This window comes from Setaria viridis, chromosome 9 (genome assembly GCF_005286985.2).
Source record: "Setaria viridis chromosome 9, Setaria_viridis_v4.0, whole genome shotgun sequence".
Taxonomy (NCBI): domain Eukaryota; kingdom Viridiplantae; phylum Streptophyta; class Magnoliopsida; order Poales; family Poaceae; genus Setaria; species Setaria viridis.
Genome location: NC_048271.2, coordinates 1,973,036 through 1,995,583, shown reverse-complemented (window position 1 = coordinate 1,995,583; position 22,548 = coordinate 1,973,036). Strand labels below are relative to the sequence as shown.

The following is a 22,548-nucleotide window of genomic DNA, read 5'->3' as shown; positions in this document are numbered from 1 at the left end:
TAAAGCGCACAAGCTTGGGAAGCTCCTCTCGCCGAGCTTTTCGTTCGTAGGCCAAGTACGAGCTTTTGGAATGGTTCGCTTGTGGGAAAAGCAGGCTTGTTTGGTGGAGCTTTTACCTTTTGCAACTGGTTGGAGTAGCAGAAGCTGTTGGAAGCTACCCTAAACAGGGCCTATGTTTGCTTGACTGCAAGACCACAACCATACTCGTGTGCATCGCCATTGTCGCTCTATGTGCCCTTTTTGCCACCTTGCTCATAGGAGGTGGGGATTCGTGACATCCTACAGCATGCGTGTGCCATTGGTCGCTCTGGTGCTGTTATCGGGGACTCAGGGCTAGGTATCATGCCTTGGATTACTATATCCACACCGATGCTTTTTTGCAGTATTCTATGCTGCCGCGAGTATGCCGGAATAAGGTTATGCCATATCCATCTCCATAATTGTGTCCATTGTCTCTTCAATACCATTTCCATGTCCGATGCATTCTGCGCATTGTGACACTTTCGTGCAAAATAGATATGACTTTATTTGTATCATCTGGATTAGTGGTGTCAATGCCTAGTGATAGTGCACCAATTTTGTATTCAAAAAATGTATGGCTTCGTTGTTGTTTGGGTGTGCACCTGTGCTACTGTAGGAGTGTTGATAGAATGAAGAGGGAGGCGTAGGAGACTGCTTTTCTTGCCGAGGGGGAAAGGGCGCATCAGGATGCCCTATAGTTGAAGATCTTGGCAGCTCAGATGTGCGGGGAAACGGAACTAGTGGGAGGTGGACATGGAAGCTCTTGGGGTGGACAAGCTGTCGGTGTTCATCAGGGCGTTGGAGGTGCTTAATACCCATGTCGAACACCACCTCGAAATAATGGAATAATCTTGAATGGAGAAGATGGACCATTAATCATTTCCTGTGAGAGTCAGGTAGGTCAGAGACACATCGTTTGAGGGGTCCTCATCATAATACGGTGGCCCACCATACTCGATAGGATTTTCATCCTCATCAGAGGAGTAATTGGAAGGCAGAGATGAAGCAATTGGAGAAAAATCCATGGTGGAGGCAATGGAGAGCATAGAGGCAATGGAGCAGTTATTTACCACTTACCAGGAGGGTATTGGTATATAATGGCACGCAGTTGCCAAGGGAAGCTAGAAGGGCCGCATTGGGAGTTAGGGGAGAATGGCAAGAGGTGCATTGATTGCTAATATTGTAGCGGTCTTTTACAAGTGAATAACATTAAAATCTTAGGGAATTTTAGAAAAAGAAATAAAGAACTAAGTATAATTTTGTTTATAGTACTAGATCACGAAGATAGTTGTACAAGATTGAAGGTACTAATGTTCAACAAGGGACATAGTCTTAACGAGGCAGTTCTAACAAAATCTAAAGGTACTAATCATAACACGATCTACATAATCTCCCTAGGGTCACCTAGGGCCTCCAAGTCGCCAGCGTCAATGATGGTGAAGCAGCTCACACCGTGAAGGCAGTCAACATCCTAGGAGGATTGAAGCACAGTGAAGACAGTCTTGGAGGTGTCATCATTCGCAATCCTGAAGTTGTGGTGGCCCAGCGAAGTGCTGATGCAGACCGACACAGTGTACCAAGGTTGTACTAGTGCTGCTCGATGACATAGGCCACCACCACACAGCCGGCAACACTGTTTTGGACACCAAGATGGAGCAGCACAGGGCGAGATACGGTGAGCCTCATCAGCAAAGACGACCCTAAATCCACATGCAAAAATAGTTTGATCAAGAAGAGAGCGGTAGATCTTAAGTACAAACAGAGGGTGAGGTCAAATGCACATGAAAACAAATCATTATAGAGACCAGGAAGAGAGCACTGTACTGGGTTTTCTAGAGCTTGATGCTGACTGAGAATGACTTGAGAAACCACAGGAGAAGTAGGGTCCAAACCATTCTGATAGCCCTATTTTTATAACAAAACCATCACTCCTTTACCGGCAAGCACCCCAAAACTGCTAGAACATGGTCACATTCCTTGGCAGTCGTGCAACGATGTGACATTGCACATCGTTAGAATGTGGATGGTTGCTTCATTAATACTAGGGTCAAAAAATATATTTGTTACAATTTTTAGAAACAAAATATGTATTACTTTTAATAGGCTAGACTTTCTTCAAATATATCTTGTACAAGACTGGACTTGTCGGTCGTGTAATCACTTGGCAGATTGCAAGGAGTATGGAGTCACTAACGTAGGAACAATTATATTGGAGATGCAAAATGGAACACAATGCATGATGGTAGGAGTTTGGTATATCCCAGGTTTGAAAATGATCTAATATCTTTGAGGTGACTAGACCTCCAATGTTGTGGCTTATCTCTTTGAGGTAGAGTTATGCGAGTTACTTCCAATGGGCGAGAAAACATGAAAAATATTGGGATTAATGGCTGAGTGATAGGAAATCTTAAAGATAGTGCAACCATCACTACAAGAAATGTGCCGATCTATGACAAAAATTTTATGATACATTTATTCTCATATTAGATACATGACGTTTCTGGCTGAAAACATCATAAAATTTCACATCCGAGCAAATTTAGTGACAAAGTTACGGAACACCATAAAAGTTGCCACTGTAGCTAAAAATAAATCATCACTTGCTGTTACATGGTAGTTTTGTGATGATATAAGGTCCACGAAAATGTCACAAACCAACCAAGGTCCCACATGTAAGCATTTGTTGAAAAATAAGGTGTGCAAAAATATCATAAATCGAGGGAGTGTTCCAATTCATCAAGGGAGGAAAATAAAAAGGTAAGAGTGTCCAGAGCAGGGGTCGAACCTAAGACCTCTTTATTTTGATGAGTCGGCACTACCACGAGACATGATGCAGTTTATGATTTTTGAGAAAGGAAGCTTCTTTATATTATAGTTCTAATAAGTCAGGTCCACTTCCTAGTTGCAGGCCAGAGCAACGGGTATATCTGCAATGGTGTACACTACAAGGGGCTCACCGGACGCTCCTGTTGGCTGTGGCAAAGACTTGAGCCTAGAGGCATCGGTGCGCAAATCTGCAATAGGTGGCGGGAATGGCGCACCCTAGCAACGAAGCGAGGAGTAGGAGCTACGGTCAGGCCAGTCCCCTATTTTATGCCACTACTTTCCCCTTTTGTCAGAGGGAAGGGGATTCTCTAAAACTGGGGATTTGGGTTGAAGGCAGTAGATTCCAATTTCATCCTACAGTTTGGTTTGCATCCGATTGGTGGTAGAAGTTGATAGGCTATAACTTTGATTTCAAGTTACAATGACTTTTTTGAAGATTCTGAGTATTCCATTGATATGAACCCACTAGGGTTTTGGGGTCATGCTCGACCCTAGGACATGTCCCTAATGGACCCAACTTGATACATAGCCCATTGGGCCAAAATAAGGCGACGCAGCACCTGTGGATAGAAAACCTCTTGGTAGTATTTCGGTGATTGCGGCCGCCTCAGAACAGATATGGATATGAGTCTAGACCCATATGAAAATAAACTTCATAAGGATTCCAAGGAGTACTTGAACGCCCAAAATGGAGTCCGGATGTGGTCGTGGTGGCTGTTGCAAGTTGGCACAGAGCTGCAGTCCGAATCCATCCCCAAAACGTGTTGGATTGGATCTCTTTCTTTCCTTGGGCTAAAAGTGACGTGATGGCTCGATGGAGGACGTTGGGAATACTTGGACTCGGTCCCCAACTACTTCTTTGATCCTCCATACCTTCCATGTGTGTTTTACACTTATCTAAATGAAGAAGTCAAGTAATACTCCCTCCGCCAAGTCGTTTTGATTTTTTCAGGTACATAATTTTTACTATGCACTTAAAATATTTGTTTATTTAAATGCATACAAATATCTATGAACGTAGAAAAGTTAAACAGCTTACATTTTGAAATGAAGGGAGTAACGTTGTTTGCACGATGCTTTGCTGCCCTTAGAGCAACTCCAAGAGTTCCCCAAAAAATTCTTCCCCAAAATAAGGTATTGGGGGAATGCTAAAATTTTTTTTCCCTAAAAACATATCAGCACACAGCAGAACGTTAAAAACTATACCCCAATAATTCAAAACAAGCCACATCATCATAATTGGATCCATTATCTTATCCACCATGTGGTTCCGTCGTTATTGCTCCGCCGGAGCTTTCCACTCGATCTCTCCCTCTGTTCTCCGAGCTGCTCCTTTCTCTCCGCTCGATCTCTCCCTCTTCTTTTCCAATCGGCAAAGCATCAACTTAAGAAGGAAAAATACAAACGCCAATCTAAGAACGACGCTTAAGGATCTCACTTGTATCGATAATTTGGCAACCAGTATCCTATTGTTCACCAAATATTTCATTCTACTGTGGAATAACAACGTCCCATATTTCATTCTACTAACGGTACCACTATCCTAACTGAACATCTAAAGGCTCAAAACTACAATTCTCTACAACGGTTGGCACATACGCAAAGCTCATCTAATCGCTAGTCAGAGCCGCAGCAATCTCAAACGCAGAATCACAAGTCCCTTCCAGGTTTCTCCACTTCGTCTCCAGGCTCAGCGGGACTATAGATCTCTGATGTTCTTGGGTCTTGATGTCTCTTTTCTACTGCATCATCATCCTTTGCGGTAGTGGTGGCCTCCACTGCTTCTGTATGTTTATTCTCATCTACAGTTTCAGAATGTTGACGGCGGAGACTCAGGTGCTTGTCCTTGGAGACCCGAGCACGCTATAGTCGAGAGCACTCGAGCAGGCCCGCCAGGCGCCCGGCCGTCCCCGCGGATGGGGAATCACAGCGACGACGCCATGCGCGCGCCTGCCTGAAATCGGGACCTCGCCATCGCTTATTTGCTAGTGCCTGACCCGTCGCCGCGCGCGCATAGCGTGAATCAACTAGCACTCGGTCTCTCCCCTCGTCCAAGGCCTGGCACCACCACGGACGGCCCCCGGACAAGAGCAGGCGCCAGAGGCCTTCTTCTCCGCTGATTCGCTTTCTCGTCTGCGGCTGCGTGAGGACCCCAGTTCGAGCGCAACCATCGCGCGCTCTCTAGCTCGGCCCGGCCACCCATTGCGTGGCGAAGGAGAAGGAGCTCCCAGATGTGGCGGCGATGCCGCAGTCCTCAAGCTCGCACGCTCGGCGGGCAGGGCGGCATCTCCCGCTCCTCCAGCTCTAGCGCCGCCTCCGCGGCCAACATCCCGAGCCCACCGCCGTCGAGACCCAACCCCGCGCCGAACCCCGAGGCGGAGCCCTCCTCGTCCTCGGTGCTGCCGGTGGCTGTTGCCGAGCCGCTGTGTCGTCGCCGAGCGCGCGCCCGGGAAAAAAAAACGCCCGCGGGAAAGAGGTCGGGGGCGGATTGGGGGAACACGGGAGTCGCGAATATTTGCGGGAAGAGAGGTGTTTTTTTCGCGTCCCCAATTTTTTGGGAAGTTTTAGGTGGACTGTTGGAATTCTTTTTTTCTCTTTTTTTCCCCTAAAGAAGGTATTGGGGGGAAGATTAGCGGTCTCTTGGAGTTGCTCTTAGAAACTTTTCCTTCGAAAATAAAACAACAAAACTGTTGTGGAAAAATCCAAGAGCGGTAGTTGTTTTGTCAGTGCCAAACCACGCCAACAAAAATCCAGTGTCAGGCAGCCACTCGCAGTCGCCCACTCGAGAGAAAGGACGCGCAAGAGAGAGAAGGACCCCGATGGCGTTGAAGGGAAGGGGGAGACGGTGCTGGTCACGGCCTCACGGGCGCCAGCGGCTTCATCGGCTCGACGCTCGTCCGCCACCTCCTCGACCGCGGCTACAACGTCCACGCCGGCGTCCTCAACCCAGGTCAGAACGCAACAATGCCATGGTTGTTTGCTTCGGATGCGGTGGTTATCAAGTCAGGCGGTGGCGTGCAGATGACAAGGCGGAGACGGATCACCTCCTCGCGCTTGCCGCCGGCGCCGGCGAGGGCCGCCTCAGCATCTTCCGTTGCGACCTCTTCGACGGCGCGGCGCTCCTCGACGCTGCGCGGGGCTGCCCGGGAGTTTTCCATCTCGCCTCCCCCTGCATCATCGACGCCGTCAGTGACCCCCAGGTGCCATTGCCCCGTCCTCGCTGTCCTCTCCTCCGCCCCAAACTGACCAGCTCCGTTTGGTTGTGGCCGCAGAAGCAACTGATGGTGCCGGCGGTGGAAGGGACGCTGAACGTGCTGCGCGCGGCGAAGGAGGCCGGCGGCGTGCGGCGGGTGGTGGTGACCTCGTCCATCTCGGCCATCGTTCCCAGCCCCGGGTGGCCCGCCGGCGAGGTCCGCGACGAGCGCTGCTGGACCGACGTGGACTACTGCGAGGAGAACGGGGTGAGCCTACCTATTTCACTTTCACCATGAATAATGTATCTAATGATGGTATGATCAGAATGGAAATCTCGCACCAACGCGATAAGTAAGCCACCATCCAAACCTTTTCAAGATGAAAAATGAATGAAGTTAGCTGTTTATGTTAGTCAGAGAGCAATATCTGGGAATGCTTGCGTTTTCTACTGTTGAAATATCTGGGTGTGCTTGAGATTTAGACTTTGTGTTGTTGTTTTGCGCGCAGGTTCCCCAAGGATGATACCCAGCCTGGGCTGGTGAGAGCAAAGGTAGTAGGATCGAAGAAGCTCATCGCGATGGGTATGCAGTTCAGCCCCATGGAGAAGATCATAAGGGATGCTGTGGAGAGCCTCAAGAGCAGAGGGTATATTTCGTGATGCTGGGGGTACTGTAGTGTCTTGAGCTTACTCGGTTTGTAATTTGATAATAAGGTACCTTTGGAACCATATCGTGTTGAACTAAGTTCCAATAAAGTTCAGAAGAATAGAAATCTTGAAGGTGACATCGAATTTCAACTCGGAAAAATGAAAAGTTTAATATCGGAATCGTAAATGAATTTTCAAGGAGTTACAGATACGGAACTTGATGATCCAAAGAGATTCAAGCAGGCTAGTGCCAGCTTAATCATCAACAAACTGGTAATCATCAACATAAAATTCTGAACCTGAGCCTGAATCTGAATGGTACGTTTCATCCTTGACACTGGAACCTGAACCTGAATCTGAATGGTAAAGTTCATTGTTGAAATTGGAATCTGAAGCTTTTGATTTCAGCAATGGAATTCCGATCACATCTTGCATGTTCTCAGGCAGCTTCAGCATGATGCGAAGCAAGAACTCCATGAAGCAGACAGTGTCCAGCGTTGCCTTTTGCCCTTTCCTCCTGTCTCGCTCATTGACGGCCTCTCCATTATATCCGCGTCCCGGTCTCGATGCCGCAGTTCATTTTGGCTGAGCTCGCCCACGATGCTCCCCGGTGATATGAGCGTCGGCTTGTAACCCCAGCACAATGAATAATCTGACCATTCAGGCGTCATGCTGCGCGGCATGTTCAGCACTTTCAGCTTCTTGGTTTCAGTACAGTGCAGGAAGAGCTTGTCGTCTTCGCCGTCCTTGCGAGACGACATTCGCAGGTACACGACTAGCACGCCGCCGCATTTCCAAACTCCGGCGATCAAGTAATTATCACGGCGGTTGTTGCGAATCTCCTGCATCATAAATGGTCGCTGATGCCCCTCGATGATGCACCTCCTCTCCCACCGGTGCTCCACCGTGAGGAGCCACAGCCCACAGGGCTCTGCCGTTGCTTTCCTTGATGTCCACAGTCCACACACGGCCGGCCGGACATCACCAAGGGCGCGGACATCGCGAGGCGCTGCCAGGGGCGGCGCTCGCGGGGCAAATCGACGGTGGTGACCGTCTCGTCGTCGACGTCGAAGCCAAGATCACTGACTTGTCAAAGTGGAGGAGGTAAATTGTGCCGTCCATATAAAACGACCGGCCACTGATTCTTCCGTCCAGTCCGTCCGATATCAGGGTCCGTAATCGAGGCTTCTGTCCGGCGCCACCGAGTGCATAGACCAGCAGCTCTTTTGGCTTCTGCCGGCGTGTTAGGAGAAGCTTGTAGGTTTTGGTCCTCGGGCCGTAACCCAACCCCCAGGATGGCACAGTCGTCACGGGCGGAGACAGGGACAGTAACTTCCCTCTCCTCGTCGGCGACGGCCGGGTTCCAGAGGACGCACGTGGTGGGCCTCGGCATGCCGCCGGCGAGCAGCACGACGCCGTTGCACGTGTTGACGTAGCTCTTCTCGAGGTACATCGGCCCCGCGAGCGCGCGCATCGGGGCGTTGCTGCTGCTGCCGAGCCCTTCTCCGTGCCGAGCCCTTCTCCGCCGGCGACGAAGCCGTGGTAGCCGGAGACGGGACCCCGCGCGCGAGCTCCGGAATCCGGACGCTTCCGGGCCGCCGGTTATAAGAGTCCCTGGGTGCCCCGATTCCAGCCCGGATCGGCCCAGCAGCCCGTCCGAGCATATATATATCGCCCCCCACCCCTGCCGCCTCCTAAGACAACCAACCATCTCCTCCGATCCGCTCGTCGTTGCCGGCGCAGCCTGAAGACGAGGCAACGAACTTCAAGGTAACCTTACGTACCCTTCTCGTCGTCCTCCTCTTCTTCGCGGCTGAGTTTCTCGGCGCGCCGCCGCTGCCGCTTCCTTCCTTCGTCATGCTACCGTGAACTCCGTAGATCGACCAGGTTTCTCGATCGTGATTTAGAGGACATATTTAACGTGACTTCAAAGTATTTAGATCGCGATCGTGCTGCACGGAATCCATCACCAGACCGCCTCCGCCTCGTCGTTGCCGGCGCAGCCTGAAGATCTCACGGTACTTCGAGGTTGCATTGGGGTTTGCCGAACTGCCATTGTGGGTTAATTAGTTGCATTGGGGGTGTGTGTAGGTTAATTAGTTGTTTCATTACACGCATTGTTTTCTTTAATTTACAACTTGTTTTGATAATGTTTCGAAACGATTAGTGGTGAATTACTTGTGTTTCGTACCACTCATCATCAATTAGCATTTACACGCATATTTTGAAGCCTAGCACGTTTATTAGTATGAACCTGGAGGAAGTCTCATGGTTTAACATGTTGTTAAACGCTGAAAAAAATTCAACCCTTTTTTTTCAAAACTTTCTTCCAGGTACCTAGCGCTACAAGATTTACAATGCCTCCAATTGGAGACCCAGACGCTTCATGGGTTAGAGTCGCCTACGAGATCGGGTATCTCTCTTGCATCCTGGGGCGCTACCTTTGTGGGAGCAACTATTCTTCTTTGAAGAAAAATGGAATCACAAATCTAGAGTCAGAGTTGTTGGTGATGGCAATGTTTTGCTTCTCGCCGAATGTGATATTTGTAGCTCTTGACTGGTTGGATCCATCCAATTCACGGCCTTGGAGTAGCAGGAGAATCTAATGCAATTAGTATAGGATTCTATCTATCTGTTCTTCATGCTATCGATTTTCTAAGGGATGTATCTCTTATTCATCTTTTTAGAGGGTTGATGAATCTCTCCGTATCTATATAAAGTGAATGAATGCATAAATCCAGGACACAATTTTTTTAATAAAGAAGTACGTTTAGAGTGTGTTGCGCGTTTCATGTGGAGATGTTATGCCATTGCTGCTTCGGCGATGCATAATCTTGGTTTTGTTGCTTGAACCAATGGAGTGCATACTTGTGATCTTTCCAAGTTTCCATATACATGTACACATGCAATAATGGACCTTCTTTGGTGTAACTAATCAGTTTTAGCAGAACCATATATGATCGGTTAGTTGACCTTCTCGAGATCAGCCCTGCCTGCATAGAAATCTTGCAGCATAGTCTGTACATCTGGTTTGAAACTCCCATGCAGCGAACGCAGTACAAGCCTAGGGCTAAAACCATCCGGTCCTGGCGAGCTGTTCGTGTACATGGACCAAACTGCTGCAGCATCCTAAAGAAATAATGAAGACCATTGATGGTAAATGGAAACAATTTATCTGGGCCGGCACGGAGTGAATCACAGCCGGCAAGTGCAAGGTGAATTGGACGTGGTCAGCAAGGCCTAGGAACCAGGGCACTCACCTGCTTGGGTGTCAGGGGCAGCAGCGGTGTCATGGGTGGGTGCGCGGGCTGGCATCGGGGGAGCTGGCGATAGGGGTGGGTGTGCGGGCTGTCGGAGGAGCCGGCAATAGGGGAGGGTGTATGGGCCGGCGTCGGTGGAGCAGCGTGCGGGTGGCGTCAGTGGAGCGGTGGGAGGACAACAACGTGGGTGGGAGGTGCTGGCGGCGCGGGAGGGAGTCGGTGGCGTGGGAGGGACCAGCGTCGGTGGAGGGAGCCGGCAGCACAGGAGCGGGCGGCGGCGTGGAGGTTGGCGACGCGGGTGCGGGAGGTGCCGGCGGCAGGGCGTCAGGAGCACAGCGGCGGCGGGTGAGTGGCGTCGGGCGAGCGGATGAGTAAAAATGCAAACTGAAAAATGCTAAGGAATGTGTACATATTAACACGGTTTGCCGAGTATCCGAGATCTGGCACTCGGCAAACCCTAACTTTGCTGAGTGTTGGATCGGGGCACTCGGCAAACCCTGCTTTGCCGAGTGCCACTCGGCAATTACTATAATTATTTTTTCATTTTCCTTCTTTTCCATAACGTGTTTTTATGTACTTTTAAAATATCTTGTCAAATTGACTCAACAATATATATTTGAGTTTTCTACGAATATTATTCCATTATTTTATGCCAGCTCAAATTTAATTTATATCAATTAAAATTTTATAATTGCACTTAATAAATTAAAATCATCAAGCGGATCCAAAAATTACCAAAATTTCACACGAAACAATCTATGATCTCTATTGCATGTACAAAAAGTTTTGAAGTCAAACCTCAATTTGACCATCACTTTGACTCTAAATCTTACCAAATCCTTCTCAACGCTACGATTCATGCTTCAGTTTGTAAACATCGTACGTGACAAATTATGCGAAACCTTCTCAATTTTTTACCACATATATCAAATTCATGATTTTTGCTTTTTTAGAATTTAAAAACCAATCGGCCACAGTTCAGATGTTCGATCATTTCCCGAGTAAGGCCTCACACTGGACTCAATAACCTGAATATTATTTTTCTACTTATTTTATTCTATTATTTGAATCACTTACAATTCAAATTTGACTTATACCAAAAAATTTCTAGAAATACAATAAATTAATTAAACATAGCAAACAGATCCAGAAATATATAAAATTTTAACATGGAATACCACATGTTGATGTTGAGAGTAGAAAAAGTTTCAAGGTTAGAAGAGAAAAAAAATAAAATTTGTCGCGTGTCACAGATTTACACTCGGCAAACATAGTAACGGCGGGACACGTGGCACGTTTTTTGCCGAGTGCCTCCCTTTGCTGAGTGTTTTTTTTTCTCTTTTGCCGAGTGCTAAAATTTGGTGAGTGTTTTTTTCCCTCTTTTGCCGAGTGTATTTGTTTGACGAGTGTTTCCACTAACGGACACTCAGCAAACGTACTAACGGATGTCCACGTGGCGGTTCTTTGCCGAGTGCCTTACTTTGCCGAGTGTTTTATTTCTCGTTTGCCGAGTGTTTTTCCCTCTTTTGCTGAGTGTAAATATTTTGCTGAGTGTTTTTTACCAGCACTCGGCAAATAGTTTCTTTGCCAAGTGAGTGCACTCGGCAAACATCCTATTTCCGTAGCGTGAAGACTTCCACCACCTCGCCGGCTGGCTGCCTTGGACCCTTCCAGCGACACCGCGCGCAAGCTCCGGAATCCGGACGCTTCCGGGCCGCCGGTTATAAGAGTCCCTGGGTCCCCCAATTCCAGCCCGGATCGGCCCAGCAGCCCGTCCGAGCATATATATCGCGAGCCCCCCCTGCCGCCTCCTAAGACAACCAACACTTCAAACCATCTCCTCCGATCCGCTCGTCGTTGCCGGCGCAAGCCTGAAGACGAGGCAACGCACTTCAAGGTAACCTTACGTACCCTTCTTGATCTGTTTTATGAATAGATGCATCTTTACATCAGATCATCCACGGCCTTGGAGTCGTATTAGAATCTAATGCAATCAGTGCAGGCCGATTCTGTATATCTACGTATTCTTAATGCTCTAGAATTTTTTAGAGGGTTGCCGCACATGCCTGACGTCGACAAAGTGCCGGCTCCTCCCGTCGTCCTCCTCTTCCTCGCGGCTGACTTTCTCGGCGTGCCGCCGCCGCCGCCGCCGGTTCCTTCCTTCGTCATGCTACCGTGAACTCCGTAGTAGATCGACCAGGTTTCTCCGTTCGATAAAACATATCCTTGTGTTAGGTTAAGTTGCCTCATCAACGTAAGAGTTTCCGAGTCCGTCCCCTGGAGTTAGACTCAGACAGAGTCCACCCCGGATCGGCCCAGCAGTCATATATTTAGATCGCGATCGTGCTGCCCGGAATCCATCACCAGACCGCCGGCCGCCTCGTAGTTGCCGGCGCAGCCTGAAGATCTTACGGTACTTCAAGGTTGCCTAATTGTGCCTTCGTTGCCTGGGTTGTGATTCTTAATACAGCTATCAAACCAAGTAAAGAGGTACTCCAGGATATAGACAAAATCCGAAAAAAATTCTTATGGGCGGGGGACCAACAACTATCTGGAGGTAAATGCAAAGTAAACTGGACGAAAACCTGCCTTCTAAAACAACACGGGGTCTGGGCATCCCGGACCTAGAGAAATTCGCACGAGCCCTCCGGCTCCGGTGGCTCTGGCATGAGTGGGTATCACCGGAAAAACCCTGGAACAACACTGGAACCCCATGCGACGAAGCTGACAGGCAACTGTTTGCGGCATGCATGTCTATCAATCTGGGCGACGGCAAAAAAACTAGCTTCTGGTCATCTGGATGGCTACAGGGTCAGCGCCCTAAGGACATCGCCCCACTCCTTTACACCATTTCGCGCAGAAAGAATAGGAGCGTCCATGATGCCCTCAGTCGAAATAACTGGTTACGCGACCTCGCGATTGACAATAACGTCACCGTTTCTCACCTAGCGTCGATCGCCCATTTATGGCAAATGGTCAATGCTACGGACCTCAGATCAGGGGAGGAAGACACTATCAACTGGAAGCTGACAAACTCAGGAATGTATACAACGGCCTCGGCATACAAAGCACAATTCCTGGGCTGCACCGAAACACCATACATATCCTCCATCTGGAAATCTTGGGCGCCACCAAAGTGTAAATTCTTCGCGTGGCTAATTACACACAACCGAGTCTGGTCCGCTGATCGTTTGGCCAAGCGCGGCTGGCCCCACAATGCAACTTGCGCTCTGTGCCGATCCACTATGGAGACTGGACACCACCTATTAGCTGAGTGCAGATACACACGGAGGATCTGGGACCAAACGGCGACATGGCTAGCGCAGCCTAACCTACGACCAAATGCATGGCGACCTTCATCCAACGCTCTGGAGTGGTGGACTTCTATCACCACAACACCGGACTCGTCACGTAAGGCTCTACGAAGCCTCACCCTCTTAATCATGTGGGAAGTCTGGAAGGAACGGAACGCACGTATTTTCAACAGACACGAGACATCACCGACGACCCTGATGATGAAAATCAAAGATGAGGCCTCAGCTTGGCTCTTGGCGGGGGCCAAAGATTTAGCGATACTTCTATCACGCGAGTAGTTCCCTCATGACCCCACCTTTTTTCCTTTTCTTCCCCGGTCTTTCGGGGTTTCTCCTGTATTTTCCTACTCTATTAATGAAATAGGCACCGCCTCGTGCCCGTTCGTTCAAAAAAAAAATACCAAATCATCAAACAAGCGTAAGCACTGAATGTATTGTGGTTTGCTGAAGTGCCATTGTGGGTTGATTAGTTGTTTCATTACACGCATGTTTTCTTTAATTAACAACTTGTTTTGATAATGTTTCGAAACGATTAGTGTGAATTACTTGTGCTTCGTAGCACTCATCAATTAGCATTTACACGCATATTTTGAAGCCTAGCACGTATATATTATATTAGTATAAACCTGGAGGAACTAGAATTATCAAGTCTCATGGTTTAACGTGTTGTTAAATGCTGAAAATAACTCAATCTTTTTTTTCAAAACTTTCTTCCAGGTACCCAGCGCTACAAGATATACAATGCCTCCACTTGGAGACCCAGACGCTTCACTGGCTAGAGTCGCCTTCGAGATCGGGTATCTCTCTCTCGTCCTGGGGCGCTTCCTTTGTGGGGGCAACTATTCTACTTTGAGGAATGACATATCTAGAGTTAGGGTTGTTCCTGACTGGTTGGATCTATCCAATTCACGACCTTGGATTGGCAGGAGAATCTAATGCAATTAGTATAGTATTCTATCTACCTGGTCTTCATGCTATCGATTTTCCAAGGAATGTATCTCTTATTCATCTTTTTAGAGGGTTGATGAATCTTTCGGTATCTGTATAGAGTGAATGAATGCATAAATGCAGGACACAATTTTTTTAATAAAGAAGTACGCTTATAGTGTGTTGCGCGTTTCATGTGGAGATGTTATGCTATTGCTGCTTCGGCGATGCATGATCTTCTTTTTGTTGCTTGAACCAATGGAGTGCACACTTGTGATCTTTCCAAGTTTCCATATACATGTATACACGCAATAATGGACCTTCTTTGGTATAATTTAATCAGTTTTAGCAGAACCATATATGATCGGTTAGTTGACCTTCTCGAGATCAGCCCTGCCTGCGTAGAAATCTTGCAGAAGAGTCTGAGTCTGTACACCTGGCTTGAAACTCCCATGCAGCGCAGTACAAGCCTAGGGCCAAAACCATCCGGTCCTGGCGAGCTGTTCTTGTACATGGACCAAACTGCTGTAGCATCCTAAAGAAATAATGAAGACCATTGATACTAAATGGAAACAATTCCTGTGACCCGGAACGGAGCCAATCACAACCGGCAAGTGAAAGGTGAATTGGAAGCGGTCAGCAAGGCCTAGAAATCAGGGCACTCACCTGCTTGGGCGTCGGGGGCAGCAGCGGTGCCGTGGGTGGGCGCGCGGGCCGGCGTCGGGGGAGCCTGCGACAGGGGTGGGCGTGCGGGCTGTAGGAGGAGCCAGCGTCGGTGGAGCGGCGTGCAGGCGGTGTCGGTGGAGCGGCGGGAGGACAGCGGCGCAAGTGGGAGGTGCTGGCGGCGCGGGAGGGACCAGCGTCGGGGGAGGGAGCCGGCGGCGCGGGAGCAGGGCGGCGGGAGGACGGCGACGCGGGCGCGGGAGGTGCTAGCGGCGGGGCGGCAGGAGCACAGCGGCAGCGGGTACGTGGCGTCGGGCGAGTGGGTCAATAGGAATGCAAACTGAAAATGCTAAGGATTATGTACATATTAACATGGTTTGCCGAGTGTCCGAGATCTTGCACTCGGTAGTTTGCCGAGTGTCTCGGCAAATCCCAGCTTTGCCGAGGGTCAGAACCCCACTTTGCCGAGTGCCCCGAACCCTAGACACTCGGCAAAATAGTATTATTATTTTTTTCATTTTCATTCTTTCCATAACATCTTTTTCTTTTTTTATGTACTTTTAAAATACTTTATCCAATTAACTCAACAATGTATATTTGATTTTTTGTACGAATATTATTCTATTATTCTATACAATTATAGCTCAAATTTAATTTATATCAATTAAAATTCTATAATTACACTTAATAAATTAAAATTATCAAACGGGTAAAAAATTACCAAAATTTCAGATGAAACAATCTATAATCTCTATTGCCCATACAAAAAGTTTTGAAGTCAAACCCTAATTTGATCGTCACTTTAACTCCAAGTCTTACCGAATCCTTCTCAACGCTACGATTTTTCTTGTGAGATGCTTCGGTTTATAAACATCGTATGTGACAAATTGTGCGAAACCTTCTCAATTTTTTACCACAGCCTCCATGTATGATATCATCACACCATGACAAATCTCATGACTTTCAAGCTTCGTTTGCTTTCTTTAGAATTTAAAAACCAATCGGCCACACGTTCGTGGTTGTGTTTTCTGAACAAGGTGTTCGAAATTTCTTTTCATTTCCTGGGTAAGATCTCAAACTGGACTCGATAATACGAATATTATTTTTCTACTCATTTTATTCTATTATTTGAATCACTTACGGTTCGAATTTGACTTATACCAAAAAATTCCTAGAAGTACAGTAAATTAATTAAATATAGCAAACAGATCCAGAAATATACTAAATTTTAACATGGAATACCATATGTTGTATGTTGAGAGTAGAAAAAGTTTCAAGGTCAGAAGAGATAGAAATAAAATTATTTACCGCGTGTCACAGATTTACACTCGGCAAACATAATAACGGTTGGACACGTGCCACGTTCTTTGCCGAGTGTTTTTTTTCTCTTTTGCCGAGTGCTAAAATTTGCCGAGTGTTTTTTCCCTCTTTTGCCGAGTGTATTTGTTTAACGAGTGTTTCCACTGATGGACACTCGACAAACGTACTAACGGATGTCCACGTGTCGGTTCTTAGCTGAGTGCCTCCCTTTGCCGAGTGTTTTTTTTCTTGTTTGCTCGAGTGGCAAACTTTGTCGAGTGTTTTTTCCTCTTTGCCGAGTGTCACTATTTTGCCGAGTATTTTTTGTCAACACTCGGCGAATAGCTTTTTTGTCGAGTGCCCGATATAATGCACTCGGCAAACATTTTAGCACTCAGCAAACACCCTATTTCCGGTAGCGTGAAGACTTCCACCACCTCGCCGGCTGGGTGCCTTGGACCCTTCTAGCGACACCGTGTCGCCGCGCGCGACCTCTAGAATCCGGACGCTTCCGGGCCGCCGATTATAAGGGTGTGTTTGGTTCTGGGGTCGAAGTGGGTTGGGTTGGAGCCGACCCACTTCGACCCATGTTTGGTTGCAGAGGGTGGGGGTTGGGTCCAACCCAGTTGAGAAATATTCCTCATAGATCCGGGTTCATCGGATCGCTAAAAAAAGATGGAATCATCCTGTTGGCGCTAAAGATCACCTGATTGAATCTTAGCGTCGGATACACCACCCGGGAGAATCTGCTTAACTCCTGTTCGGGTGATCGCCCTGGTGCGGTTCGCGCGGTGTGCCAGCCAATCCGACTTGTTGATTGGCAAGGAAAGAAACGTGTCAGATCCCAGAGGTTGCGATCGGCTAAGGTTCCGATCTCGAGGAAGCTTATCAGCGAATCGGCCGATTTGCTATAACAAAGAAATCGGCTATAATGTAGCCGACTACTTGATAACGTTCGTGAAGAAAATTACCAGAGTAAACTAAAGGACGCTACAATAGCAACACTTGGAACAGATCTAATCGGCTATGCAAAAATGGCAGACAAGCAATAAAAGTATAAGTAAGCTGAAAGCTCTAATTCCAAGCTGGATAACTGGTGATAAAACTAGAACAGCAGGTAAGACCTAGAATTCTAGTAAATATCAATAACTGATGAATAAATCTAAACGAAACGACAGCGATGCGTCCGAAGTTAAAGCTTAGATATTACTCGATAAACGGAACTTACAGAATCAGCCGGAGATCAAGCTGATGCAGCCCCGCCAACCCGTACGAACTCGTGAAAAGAAGAAAAGTACCGGCGAAGTCGCCAACTTGAAAGTAAAGTGCGAGAAAATAGTAGATTGTTGTATTGATTTGATGATGTTTACAGATCTCTAAAGATGGCTATTTATAGCCTGTTACAACCAACCTCTTATCCGACTAAGACTCTATCTCTAATTTTAAACGAAAACGAATATTTACAAGCATAACTCGTATTGGAGTTGGTCGTCGCGCTCCTATGGGCCGATCCCCCTTTATCTTCGTAATCCACTTTAAGCCCATATTGGCCCAACTACTCCAGCCTCTCAATCGACGATCTCTACCAACTCCATCCGCCGAAATACTGCAGCACCAATCGGCCGATCTCCAACTGTAGCGCCAATCAGCCGATTCCCAATCGTGACCTCCTTGCCTCGCCGTATCAGCTAATTCTCTCCCTTCTCGACGCCGATTCCATACATGTCAAAATCTGGCATCAACACATCCCAACCCACTTCTCCTCCGTTTCTTCTCCGTTCGCTTTGCCCACGTCCGCCCGCCCGCCCGACGCTGTCGTCGCCCTCCACTGGCGCTGCCCCCGCTGCCCGCCCGACCCTGCCATCGCCCTCCACTGGCGCTGCCCTTCATCCACCCGATGTCAGCGCCGCCCTTCGCCGCCACCCTCCACTGGCACCGACAGGGAGGTGAGCGGGCCGGGGAGGTGCGTGGGCGAGCTCGAGCCCCACTGTGGCCGGGCGAGCTCGGTAGGGAGGAGGACCTCCGGCGTGGGGCGGGGAGGTGCGCGGGGTCGAGGATGAGGCGACGCAGGGAGGCGGACCGCCAACGGCGGGGAGGACCGCCGCTGCGGGTGCTCGAGCTCGCAGGAGGATGGCTCCAGGAGGAGAAGAGAGGAGGATGGCTAGGTGGGGAAGATGGAAGGGAGGGGGTAAAAATAGAGAGAGGGTGACAGGTGCGCCCCGTAGCTGACCGGTGGGGCCCACAATTAACGGTGTTAAATGGACATCCATCCCAACCCTCTCAACCTCTCTAACCAAACAAAATACTGGGTCGGCTCCAACCCACCCATCCAAACATGTAATACCTGCCATTTTTAGTCATCAAAGTAGCTTTGAAGAAATGGAAGCAATTCATGAAGAAAGGGAGAAGAAATTGGCTAAAAATCAAATTCGGGTCAAATTTGACCGAAATTTGAATTTTGAATTTGAAATTCAGAAAAATTCGGCAAAAATATGGAATGGAGGTGTAAGGGTGATTAGAACTTAAAGATCAAGATTTGGGACAAGATTTGGTCCTAAATACCTCAAGAAAATCAAAGAAAGAAATTGAAAATCAAAGTTACTGTTCCCTGTCCAACAACAGCAGTTTCAGAAAAACAGCACAGAGTTCATTTTTGGAAATTGAATTCTTTTGAATTTTTCAAATAAGTGGATCCAAACAACTATACCATATTAAAGTATGGACCTTGGACAAGTATCTTCAGGTGTTGTTGATCAGGAACAGTAGAGGGAACCATTTCAAATGGAAGCTCAAAATCAGCACTTTACCACGGTCACCTTAACTGCTGAACTGAAAATTCTGCCTAAGTCTGAAACCGTGACAACTAGCTATCTTTGGAGCTGAATTCAGAAAAATGGAGTGCAAAGGGTATAAGTGATTATGGGCAAAATGGAATCCTTGGATGCTGTAGAACACAATTGGGAGGAAGTTGGACCAAAAGAAAAGGATTTGGACCACTGAAATGATTCACCAAGTCGGGTAAATGACCACATCGACTGACTAACGAACTGAATGGAAGAACAGAAGGCTTCAGTTATTTGCCAGAGAAAAATTCAAAATTGAAAACTTTTGGATGCTTATCTCGGGCAAAGGTTTATATATGAATTGAAAAGCTCAAGATTATCTACAACTTTGGTTAAGACACTTGTGGGCTGTCGGATGCACTTTCGACCGTGATTGAGCTCTGAAGTTCGGGAGTCAGAAAAATAAGAAAAGGGGGGGAATGACAGAGCTACGCTCGACGTGTCGCCGCCGGCGTTCTCGGTCGCCTGCCAGCGCGGCAGCTACGCCACCTCCTCACCATGCGAGCCTACGAGTAGACCACGGTGTCGCCCATGCGTGTAGTAAATCGTTCGTATATCTACCGCTCCCGCGCCGCCCCTTTTACCGCCGTTCTTTTTCACCACCGCCGCTCACTCTGTCAAACCGCTGCCGCCAAGCAAAATCCTCCCACCACACCGCAGCTCCCGTCGATTCCTCTCGTCCACTCCTCCACAGATACCCCAGCTACACCCCAGTCAAGTCGTTGTCCAACATCCTTGCCGGAATACCCTACGCCGCCGTTGTTTCTGTCCGCCGTCGCCATACCTTCTGCTCACGGTGAGCAACCTCTTGCCGCTCCTCTCTGTCCGTGTAGGTAGTCGTAGGCGAGTCCTCGGGGTGCTAGGAAGCTGTAGCCGTAGTTGTTGGGGTAGGTTGCGCCGTCGTCGTGCTTAACCACGACCGGCCGTAGGCGCCGCCGCCCGCCGCCGTGGAGGGAGTAGCTCCGGCCGTCTCCCGGGAAGCTGTCGCCGCGCACGGGTGCGCTAGGGCATGAAGATGCTTCCCCGACCTAGCCCCGTCGCCGGCGGGGCGCCGGCCGGCGAGCCGCCCCGCCCCCTGTTGTGTCTGTTTTGGCAGGAGGAGGAAGAAGACGTCGGCGTCAGCGGGCCCGCATGTCAGAGGAGGCGGGGGAGTAAAGAAGGCAGGCCGAGCAGAGGCGTCGGTTGGGCCGCGGCCTTGACGGCCCATGTGTGGGTGCGGTTTGCCATTGGAGGAAAAGGCCGGGGGCCCAGGAGTCCGGCAGGCCGACCTTGTGGGAGAAGGGGAGGAAGAGATAGTGGGCCGTTGGGCCGTCACTGGTATAAAGAGAAGGGGTGGAGAGAAGAATCGGCCCAGGAGGGCCCGACCGGGAAGAAGCATGCCGGCGGGTAGGATGAATAGGAGTAAGGGTGGGTCCGCGCCACGGGCCCAGCGTAAGAGAGAGGGGATAGAGTAGGGTTGTGTGAGAAAAGTTGCCATGGGTGTTTTTCGGGAAAAATTAGATTTCCTTTATAGAATAATTAGTTTAAATCCGAATTTCACCTTTTAAATCACAGTAATTTCTAGGAGTGTCCAAAATTAGTGAAACCAATTTTGTTAGGCTTATTTTATTTTCCTTTATGCATTAAAATTTTTATACCCTAGAAAAATAATAAAAATTTGGGTATTTATTTAATGTCTTTCTTTTAAAGGTATTTAAATAAATACTTAATCTTTATTAAATGCATAAAATATGGGATAACATTTTCATAATCACAAATTAGTATTAATTCATAGGAAATTAGGTTTTAAAGCTAGAAAATAATTAGTATTAATTGAGTGTACAGTTTGTATAGAATGTTTGTAATTGGCTCGTCGGGCATTCCTCTTTTTTAATATAGCAGCAGCTCTCCTGCGGGCTCGTTTAAAAAAAACTGCTGCAGCATGTGCCTCTGCAAGCGTAGAGGACGTGCAGGTCGAAATTCCATTCCATGCCGTTGGCATTGTCCTCCCAAGGTGTGCTGCGGTGAATTTTGTATCCTGAAATTCAAAAATTTCAGGTGTGACAAAACCACGCCAACAAAAATCCAGTGTCAGGCAGCCACTCGCAGTCGCCCACTCGAGAGAAAGGACGCGCGAGAGAGAGGGACACCGATCGATCGTTGAAGGGAAGGGGGAGACGGTGCTGGTCACGGGCGCCAGCGGCTTCATCGGCTCGACGCTCGTCCGCCACCTCCTCGACCGCGGCTACAACGTCCACGCCGGCAACGCAGAAGGCTGCAGGATTTCCAGGAAGCAACACCGGCAAAGTTTCGAATTCTTCAGTAGTTTCGCTGCCATCTCTCTCTCAGCTCAGTTCGCATTTGCTTTTGCGTGTAGCTTTGGTACTCTGCTTCGAAGACACTGGCAGAGAAGGCGGCGTGGAAGTTTGCAGAGGAGAACGGATTGGATGTGGTTGGTTAACCCGGGTGCTGTTCTTGGCCCGATAATTCCACCGACCATCAATGCTAGCATGTCCGTCCTTCTACGCCTCCTTCAAGGTAAAGCTTAAGCCATTGTTCGGAATTCTGAAAGCTACTTTTCATTCTAAATATGAAAATCTCCAAATTGTGACCGATGAGTGGAAGGGTGGAGCTTGAGACTGATCCAACTAAATTCCTCAGTGATTCATGCACTTGAAGGAACCCAGCAAAAAAAAAGTATTTTTGCCATTTTATGTTAGCTTCAAATTACATGCAGTGTTGACTGTTGAGTATTGTTCTTGTTTGCTCATTATGCCGGTACCATGAGATAAAGAAAACATTGAAGCCAGCCACTTTGGGCTTTGGCCATGCAGGTTGCACAGAGGCGTACAAGGATATGATATGTGGATGGGGACAGTCCATGTGGAAGACGTTGCCTTGGCTCATATCCTGGCGTTCGAGAACCCATCGGCGTCAGGGAGGCACATCTGCTCCGACCTCCGAGTCCATCCCTCACTGGAGCGACTTCGCGGCCAAAGTCGCCGAGCTCTACCCCAACTACAAAGTGCCCAAGTAAGCCACCATCCAAACCTTTTCAAGATGAAAAATGAATGAAGTTAGCGCTGTTTATGTTAGTCAGAGAGCAATATCTGGGAATGCTTGCGTTTTCTACTGTTGAAATATCTGGGTGTGCTTGAGATTTAGACTTTGTGTTGTTGTTTTGCGCGCAGGTTCCCCAAGGATGATACCCAGCCTGGGCTGGTGAGAGCAGAGGTAGTAGGATCGAAGAAGCTCATCGCGATGGGTATGCAGTTCAGCCCCATGGAGAAGATCATAAGGGACCTCAAGAGCAGAGGGTCTATTTCATGTTGACGTAGCTCTTCTCGAGGTACATCGGCCCCGCGAGCGCGCGCATCGGGGCGTTGCTGCTGCTGCCGAGCCCTTCTCCGTGCCGAGCCCTTCTCCGCCGGCGACGAAGCCGTGGTAGCCGGAGACGGGACCCCGCGCGCGAGCTCCGGAATCCGGACGCTTCCGGGCCGCCGGTTATAAGAGTCCCTGGGTGCCCCGATTCCAGCCCGGATCGGCCCAGCAGCCCGTCCGAGCATATATATATC

At 48.6% G+C, this 22,548-nt stretch overlaps 2 long non-coding RNA genes and 1 pseudogene across 2 annotated transcripts; all 3 read left to right on the top strand.

Moving 5' to 3' along the window:
* Positions 1–2,470: 2,470 nt before the first annotated feature.
* Positions 2,471–22,542, top strand: LOC117839109 (phenylacetaldehyde reductase-like; annotated as a pseudogene).
* LOC117837286 (uncharacterized) lies at positions 8,403–9,478 on the top strand. The gene is made up of 2 exons (XR_004636281.2): positions 8,403–8,458; positions 9,022–9,478. It is a non-coding gene; the product is annotated as an uncharacterized lncRNA (long non-coding RNA).
* LOC117837287 (uncharacterized) lies at positions 11,775–14,384 on the top strand. Its single transcript, XR_004636282.1, has 2 exons — positions 11,775–11,845; positions 13,980–14,384. It is a non-coding gene; the product is annotated as an uncharacterized lncRNA (long non-coding RNA).
* Positions 22,543–22,548: the final 6 nt, after the last annotated feature.